We start from the raw sequence: 8,439 nt of genomic DNA on the forward strand, positions 1-8,439 counted from the left end.
AGATTGCTACAAGGCTAAACCTTACAGCAGTAAAGCAGTCTATGAGAAAAGCAGTTATTCATATAGAATGATAGTTGACTATTATTTGGAGAAGGAAGTGTTTGAGTTGAGTGCGGTTGTTGGGCTCTTATGTTACAGAGTGTAATTAAAGATAAAGCTCAAAAAGCTTATTCTGCTTTGTCTGTTGAGGATGCAAATGATTATACGAAGGTAGAACACGCTGTGTTAAAGGCCTATGAATTGGTACCTGAAGCTTATAGACAAAAATTTAGAGACTTGAGGAAATCTGCAGATCACACATATGGAATTTGCTAATGGAAAGAGAATATGTTTTGAACGATGGCGCATGGCTAAAAATGTAGATGGCGATTTTGATAAATTGAAAGAATTGATGTTAGTAGAAGACTTTAAAAGATGTGTTCCTCAAAAAGGGAAGGATGAAAAGAAGCCAGTGCTGGAGAAACATGTTGAGCGTACTTGTTATTACTGTAAGAAGCTTGCCCATGTGATATCTAATTGTGCCCTTTTGAAAAAAAAGGAAGGCAGTTGTGCCCAATGCTTGCTTTCAGGCAATTAAAAATCAAAAAGGTTTAGGAGATGCTGTTAAAGATCAAACCTTGCAAGAGGTAAAAGCAGAAAAGTTGGAGGAGGCGAGAAAGGAAATCCGTTCTTATGTATCAGAGGGTTTTGTTTCACTGAATGATGAGTCACCCCAGGTGCCAGTGAAAATTCTTAGAGATACTGGGGCTTGTCAATCTCTCTTGCTGGACAGTGTTTTAAATTTTGGTGGAGAACATGACACTGGTGAGGTAAATCTAGTGCGAGGTGTTACAGGTGACAACTTTACAAAAGGTGATCTTAAAGTCAAAGATCATAGAAGGACCTGTCGAGATAGGGATAAGACCAAGTTTGCCAGTGGAAGGAGTTTCTTTGTTATTGGGAAATGACCTTGTAGATGGAAAAATTGTCCCTGTAGTACGGTTAACGACCAAACCAAGGATTGATGAGTCTGGGAATGATCCAGATCTTTACCCATCATGTGCAGTGACTCGAGCTAGAGCTAAAGAATTAGCCAAGACCGACAGTCCTGTGCAGTCTGATGTGGTTCCTTGTGACAGTCTTAAACCGGAAGAAAATTATGACGCCTTTTCTGAGACTTTTCTGTCTTCAATGGAGGATCAACATCCTTATAGTCAGCCTATATTTAAAGATTTGTCTTTGTCGAAGACGGAGTTTATGGTGGAACAGACAAAAGACCCTGAGTTGACAGAATTGAAAGAAAAAGCACTCTCATGTGAGGAGATTGAAAAAGTGCCAATTGGATATTATGACAAAAATGGAGTGTTAATGAGGAAATGGAGAACTCCTCGTGTCCCTGTTAATGAGGAATGGGAAGTTATTCATCAGGTTGTTGTTCCAAAAGTTTATAGGAATGAGATTTTAAATTTGGCACATTGTATGCCTTTGGGTTGTCATTTTGGTGTGAATAAAACTGTAGGGAAGATCTTGAAACAATTCTATTGGCCTGGATTGAGAAAAGATGTGGTGATGTTTTGTCGAACATGTCACACATGTCAGATGGTAAGTAAACCAAATCAAAAAACCCCTGTGGCTCTGTTGAAGTCAATTCCTGCTTTTGGTGAACCATTTTTGAAGGTGATTGTGGACTGTGTTGGCCCATTACCAAGGTATAAGACTGGAAATCATGTGTCTCACTTCTAGATTTCCAGAGGCAATACCCCTTAGAAATATTAAAGCCAAGACGGTGTCAAAGGCTCTTTTAAAATTTTTTACTTTGGTTGGTTTGCCAAAAGAAATCCAATCTGATCAAGGCAGTAATTAATGTATAATTTTTATCAGCAACTAGTCTATGAGCTGAGAGCAAAGCAGATTGTATCATCTGCATATCACCCAAAATCTCTAGGAAGCTCTGGAGAGATTTCATTCTACTATCAAAAATATGCTGAAGACTTATTGTTTTGAAAACACAAAAGATTGGGACGAAGGCGTTCATTTACTTTTGTTTGCCATTAGAGATCAAACCAGGAGTCATTAGCATTTAGTCCGTTGGAGCTTGTATTTAGACACAGAGTGAGAGGACCTTTGGAATTGTGAAGCAATGGGTTAATGAGGAAGTGCTTTTGAGTCTGTTGGACTATGCCCAAAAATTTAAAACTCGGTTGGAGATAGTCTGCTAGCTCGCGAGAGAGAATTTGAAATCCAGCCAGATAAGAATGAAGACATGTTTTGATAGACGTGCTCGGCCGAGGACATTTGCAGTGGGACCCTAGCCAATAATGTTTTTCTGGACCCTATATTATTGAATCCCGAGTGACTGATTTAACATATATAATCAAAACACCAGATAGACGCAAGAAAACACAACTCTGTCATGTAAACATGCTAAAGCCTTATTATAAAAGATATTCAGTTGTGGCCATGCTGGGTGATATGAAGGTTGTTTCTAGAATGCCAGATTTTTATGTTGAGTAAGGCAAATTTAGACCAAATATTATTCCATCGAAACTAAAAAACCAAAGCATCCTGGAGAACCTTGAAACGAAGTTGGACCATTTACAAGTTTCACAAACACAACAGATGAGATAATTAATTCTAAAATCTAAAATTCTGTTCCCAGATGTTCCAAACAGAACATCGATCATTACCCATGATGTTGATGTTGGGGAGATGCAAAACCAATCAAACAACACCCATATCGAATGAATGTGAAAAAAGTAAATTTGTTGATCAGGAGATAAAATACATGTTGGAAAATGATATTATTAGACATTCTACTTCAAACTGGAGTTCGCCCTGTATTATTGTGCCTAAACCTGATGGAACTGTTAGATTTTGCACAGGTTACAGGAAAGTGAATGTTGTAACAAAGTCAGATGCTTACCCTATTCTCTGGGTGGATGATTGTATAGACAGAGTGGGAAAGGCAAAATTTCTTACAAAGATTGACCTATTAAAAGGGTACTGGTGTGTTCCATTAACAGATAGAGGAAGGGAGATATCTGCCTTTGTAACCCCTTCTGGATTGTATGAACATAATATTTTGCCATTTGAAATGTAAAGTGCTCCGGCAACATTTCAAAAAATGATTAATTCAGTTATTCATGGGTTAATACATGCAGGTGCCTCCACTGACGATGAGTGACTGAGAATGATACACAGGAGGATCACATCTCTGCGTTAGAAAGATTGTTTGAAAGACTTTCTGAGGCTAACCTGACGGTTGACATGGCTAAATGTGAATTTGGCCATGCCACTATGACGTATCTTGGTTATGTTGTAGGTCAAGGCAAGCAGGCTCCTGTTCAGACAAAAGTTCAAGCAATATCTGATTTCCCTATTCCCACAGGTACGAGGACTGTTAGAAGATTTTTGAGAATGGCTGGATATTATCGAAAATTTTGTAAAAACGTTGCTGATATTGCTCTTCCCTACCTAGTCTTCTGAAGAAGGGAGTAAATTTTATTTGGACAGATGCTTGTCAAGAAACATTTGAGATGCTGAAAGCCATTTTATGCTACCATCCTGTGCTCAAAACACCTGACTGTGAAAAACCATTTTCGTTAGCAGTAGATGCCAGTGATGAAGCTGAAGGAGCTGTGTTGTTGCAGAAGTGTGACCTTGATGATATTGACCATCCGGTAGCTTACTTTACGAAGAAATTTAATGAGCATCAGAAGAATTATTCCACCATAGGAAGGAATTGCAACATTTCAGTGTATATGTTTGCACCGCTCAGAAACCATTGACTGTGTATACAGATCATAAGCCATTGGTGTTTCTGAGCCGGGTCAAAAACAAGAACAGAAAGCTGTTAAACTGGAGTTTAATTTTGCAAGAGTTTGATCTCATGATAACTCACATTCAAGGCAAAGATAACGTGATTGCTGATTGTTTTTCCCGATGTTAAATGGGAAATATTTATCCGTACTAATCTGATATTCTGCAATTGTGTAACAGGATAATTATTAACATTACTAACTGTATGCGCGGTTAAATTTTTCTTGGGAAAAATTCTTTTTCGGTGGGAGGTGTTACGAACTCGGTGAAAGTCCCTTTAAGATAGAGTGTGTGTGTGTGTGTGTGTGGCGTGCTTAGTTCAATAGAAGATGACGTTGTTGAAGAGCTCAGAAGAAGGGAGAGAGAGAGAAAAGGTAGAGAGACACCAGTCTGCTAGTTTCTCTATCGATGGATGAGAAACAATAACTGTGTCTGCCACAGACATCCATGTATGGAAATTGGAAGTAATCCGGTAGAGTTTACTTTGTTGCTGACCTGTAGAAGGAAACAGCTGTTTGTGTGGACGACCACGATTCGGATGCCTTTCGGGTTGAGGAAGTCACTACTGAATAAACACTGAGGTGTCGTTTGGGTTCCATCGTGGAACATTTGGATTTCCCAATTACTCTGCCTATGTTCTGTATATTTACGTCTTATCTTCAGACAACAGTGGTTGTTGAAGAAGCCTTTGATCATGGTTCGCCTTATGGCTTGCGGAACTGAACTTTAAAAAAAAACATTCCAGGACTTGGGAGTTTGGGACTGTGCCACACACACATACAACGAGTGTAGTTTTTGGGGTTAATGTTCAAGGTTTAACACTTTTGAATTCTAAACATACTGACATTTTTACCTTTATTTTACATAAATAGTGATTAAAAACATAGTTTTTAACATCGAATCATGATTAGATATGTTTCTTTTGTTGCTGGTTCGTGACACCAGTCTCTCCATTTAACCTAGAAACTTCCTTGTGGAAATAACTTTATCTTATGTATTTCATGACTCTCAGTGATTTGGTAACAATTGTTTGCTTGTATAACAACCCTGAACAGTTTTATGAAAATGTATAAGAAAACTTCCAAATAGGCAGAAATTGCGTTTTGAAATGAGAAAGCATCAATTCTTTAATTTGCCACTTTCTACACTTAACCTATGCAGTAACTAGCGGAAAACAACTTTATGTAAAGTATTTCAAGATGCTGAGTAATTTGCTAACATTTGTTTGATTGTACAATTTAACGCTGAACAGTTGAATACAAATTTATCAGAAAACTTGCAAATAAGCTGAAACTGCTTATTGAAAAAAAGAAGGCATCAATTCTTTCATTTGCTACTTTCTATTCATTAACATCTGTACTAACTTGTGGGAAACAACTTGTTCTTATGTATTTCATGATGCTGGCAGTTTGGTAACATTTATTTGATTGCACAGTTTGACGCGGAGCACTTCAGTGCAAATGTTTCAGAAAACTTCCAAATAGGCAGAAACAACGTTTTTAATGGAGAGATCATCAGTTCTTCCATTTGCCACTTTCTACACTGAACCGATGTAAACCTAGGTAGTAACTTCTACAAAATAAATTTGTTTTATGTATTTCATGATGCTGCACACTTTATTAACATTTAACTGATTGTGCAACTTAACGTTGAACAGTTAAATGAAAACGTAAACACAATACTTCCAAATTCGCTATAACAGCAATTTGAAAGTAGAAAGCATCAGTACTTTCATTTGCACTTTCTAAACAACCTATGCAGTATCTTCTGGAAAACAACTTAATGGTACCTATTTCATGATGTTGAGTAGTTTTTCAAAATTTCTTTGACTGTATATATTAACGCTGACCAGTTAAATACAAATGTTTCAGAAAACTACTGAATTGGATCAAACAGCGTTTTGAATGTCACGAACCAGCAAAAAAAGAAACACACCATGATTCTGTGTTAATAAATATTTTATTAATCACTACATATATACGAAAAATAAAAGTAAAAGTGTTTGTATGTTAGAATTCAAAGATGTGAAAACTACAACATAAACCTCAAAACTGAACTCTTCGTGCGTATGTGGCAAAGTCCTGAAACTCCAAGTTCAGGAATGGTGTCTCTCTCCCTTCTTCTGAACAATTCAACAACGTCATTAAATCCTTTTTCTTCTATTAACGTCAGCACGCCCGACACACACACACACACGCGCACGCGCACACACACACACAGACACACACACACTCTATCATAAAGGGACTTTTACCGGGTATGTAGCACCTCCCACTTAAAAAGAATTTTTCCCAGGAAAACTTTAAACGCGTATACAGTTAGTAATGTTAATAATTATACTGCTACACACAATTACAGAATATCTGATTAGTACAGATACGTTTCCCATTTAACATCGGGGAAGACAATCAGCAATCACGTTATCTTTGCCTTAAATGTGAGTTATCATGAGTTCAAACTCTTGCAAAATTAAGCTCCAGTTTAACAGCCTTCTGTTATATTTTTCAGTCGGCTCAGAAACACCAATGGGTTATATTCTGTACACACAGTCAATGGTTTCTCTGCGGTGCAAACATATACACTGAAATGTTGCAAGGCTAATACAAGCGACAGCATTTCCTTCTCTATGGTGGAATAATTCTTTTGATGCTCATTAAATTTCTTTGAAAACAAAGCTACCGGATGGTCAATACCATCAAGGTCACCCTTCTACAACAACACAGCTCCTGCAGCTTCCTCACTGGCATCTACTGCGAATGAAAATGGTTTTTCAAAGTCATGTGTTTTGAGCACAGGATGGTAGCACAAAATAGTTTTCAGCTTCTCAAGTGCTTCTTAAGAAGGATCTGTCCAAACAAACTTTACTCCCTTCTTCAGAAGATTAGTTAGGGGAAGAGCAATACCAGAAGAATTTTTACAAACTTTTCGATAATATCCAACCATTCCCAAAAATCTTCTAAGACTACTCGAGCCTGTGGGAATAGGGAACTCAGATATTGCTTGAACTTTTGCCTGAACAGGAGCTTCCTTGCCTTGACCTACAACGAAACCAAGATCCGTCACAGTGGCATGGCCAAATTCACTTTTAGTCAAGTTAACTGTAAGGGTAGCATCGGAAAGTCTTCCAAACAACCTTTCTAACGCAGACATGTGATCCGCCCAGGTATCATTCCCGGTCACTAAGTCACTAAGTCGTAGTTTGGTAACATTTATTTGATTGTGTATCTTAACGCTGAAACAAATGTCTCACAAAACTTCCAAATTAACCTAGTTAATAAGCTGTGGAAAACAACTCTGTGTTATGTATTTCATGATGCGCAATAATTTGGTAACATTTATTTTAGTGTACAACTGAACCCTGAACAGTTCAATGCAAATGTAACACAAAACTTGCAAGTTGGCAACAACAGCGTTTTGAATGGAGAAAGCATCAATTATTTCATTTGCACTTTTTTACCCTTAACCTAGTTAGTAAGCTGTTGAAAAGCTGGTAACATTTAATTCATTGTACAACGTAACCCGGAACAGCAAAGTGCACATGTAACACAACCTGCCAACATGGCTAAAACAACGTTTTGAATGGAGAAAGCATCAATTGCTTCTTTTACCACTTTCTACACTTAACCGATGTAGCAACATGTGGAAAACAACTTTATGGTATGTATGTCATGATGCTGAGTAATTTGGTAACATTTATTTGATTGTGCAACTTAACGCTGAACAGTTAAATGAAAATGTAAACAGGATACTTCAAAATTCGCTGAAACAGTTTTGAAAGAAGAAAGCATCAGTACATTCATTTGCACTTTCTACACAATCTCTGCAGTAACTTCTAGAAAACAACTTAATGGTACCTATTTCCAGCTGTTGAGTAGTTTGGTAACATTTATTTGGCTGTATATATTAACGCTGACCAGTTAAATACAATTTTTTCACAAAACTACCGAATTGGCTAAAACAGCATTTTGAATGGAGAAAGCATCAATTCTTTCATTTGCACTTTTTTACCCTTAACCTAGTTAGTAAGCTGTTGAAAACAACTCTATGCTATGTATTTCATAATGCTGAATAATTTGGTAACATTTATTCCATTTTGCAACTGAACACTGAACAGTTGATTGCAAATGTAACAGAAAACTTCCAAATTGGTAAAAACAGCGTTTTTAATGTAGAAAGCATCAATTCTTCCATTTGACACTCTCTGTACTGAACCCATGTATAACTTGTGGAAAAGAACAATCCTGTGTATTTCATGCTGCTCTGTAGTTTGGTGACATTTATTTGATGGTGCAACTTAACACTGAACATGTAAATGCAAATGTAATCATGAAATATCCAAATTCTCTGGAACAGCCTTTTGAAAGGAGAAAGCATCAATTCTTTAATTTGCCACTTTCTACACTTAACCTATGCAGTATCTTGTGGGAAACAGCATTAAGTAATGTATTTCAAGATGCTGAGTAATTTTGTAACATTTGGTTGATTGTACAATTTAACGCTGAGCAGTTGAATGCAAATGTATCAGAAAACTTCCAAATTGGCTGAAACTGTGTTTTGAAAAAAAGAAGGCATCAATTTTTTCATTTGCTTCTTTCTATTCATTAACATCTGCGTACTACTTGTTCTTATGTATTCCATGAT

Source organism: Pristis pectinata, chromosome 45, assembly GCF_009764475.1.
Source record: "Pristis pectinata isolate sPriPec2 chromosome 45, sPriPec2.1.pri, whole genome shotgun sequence".
In the NCBI taxonomy this organism is placed as follows: domain Eukaryota; kingdom Metazoa; phylum Chordata; class Chondrichthyes; order Rhinopristiformes; family Pristidae; genus Pristis; species Pristis pectinata.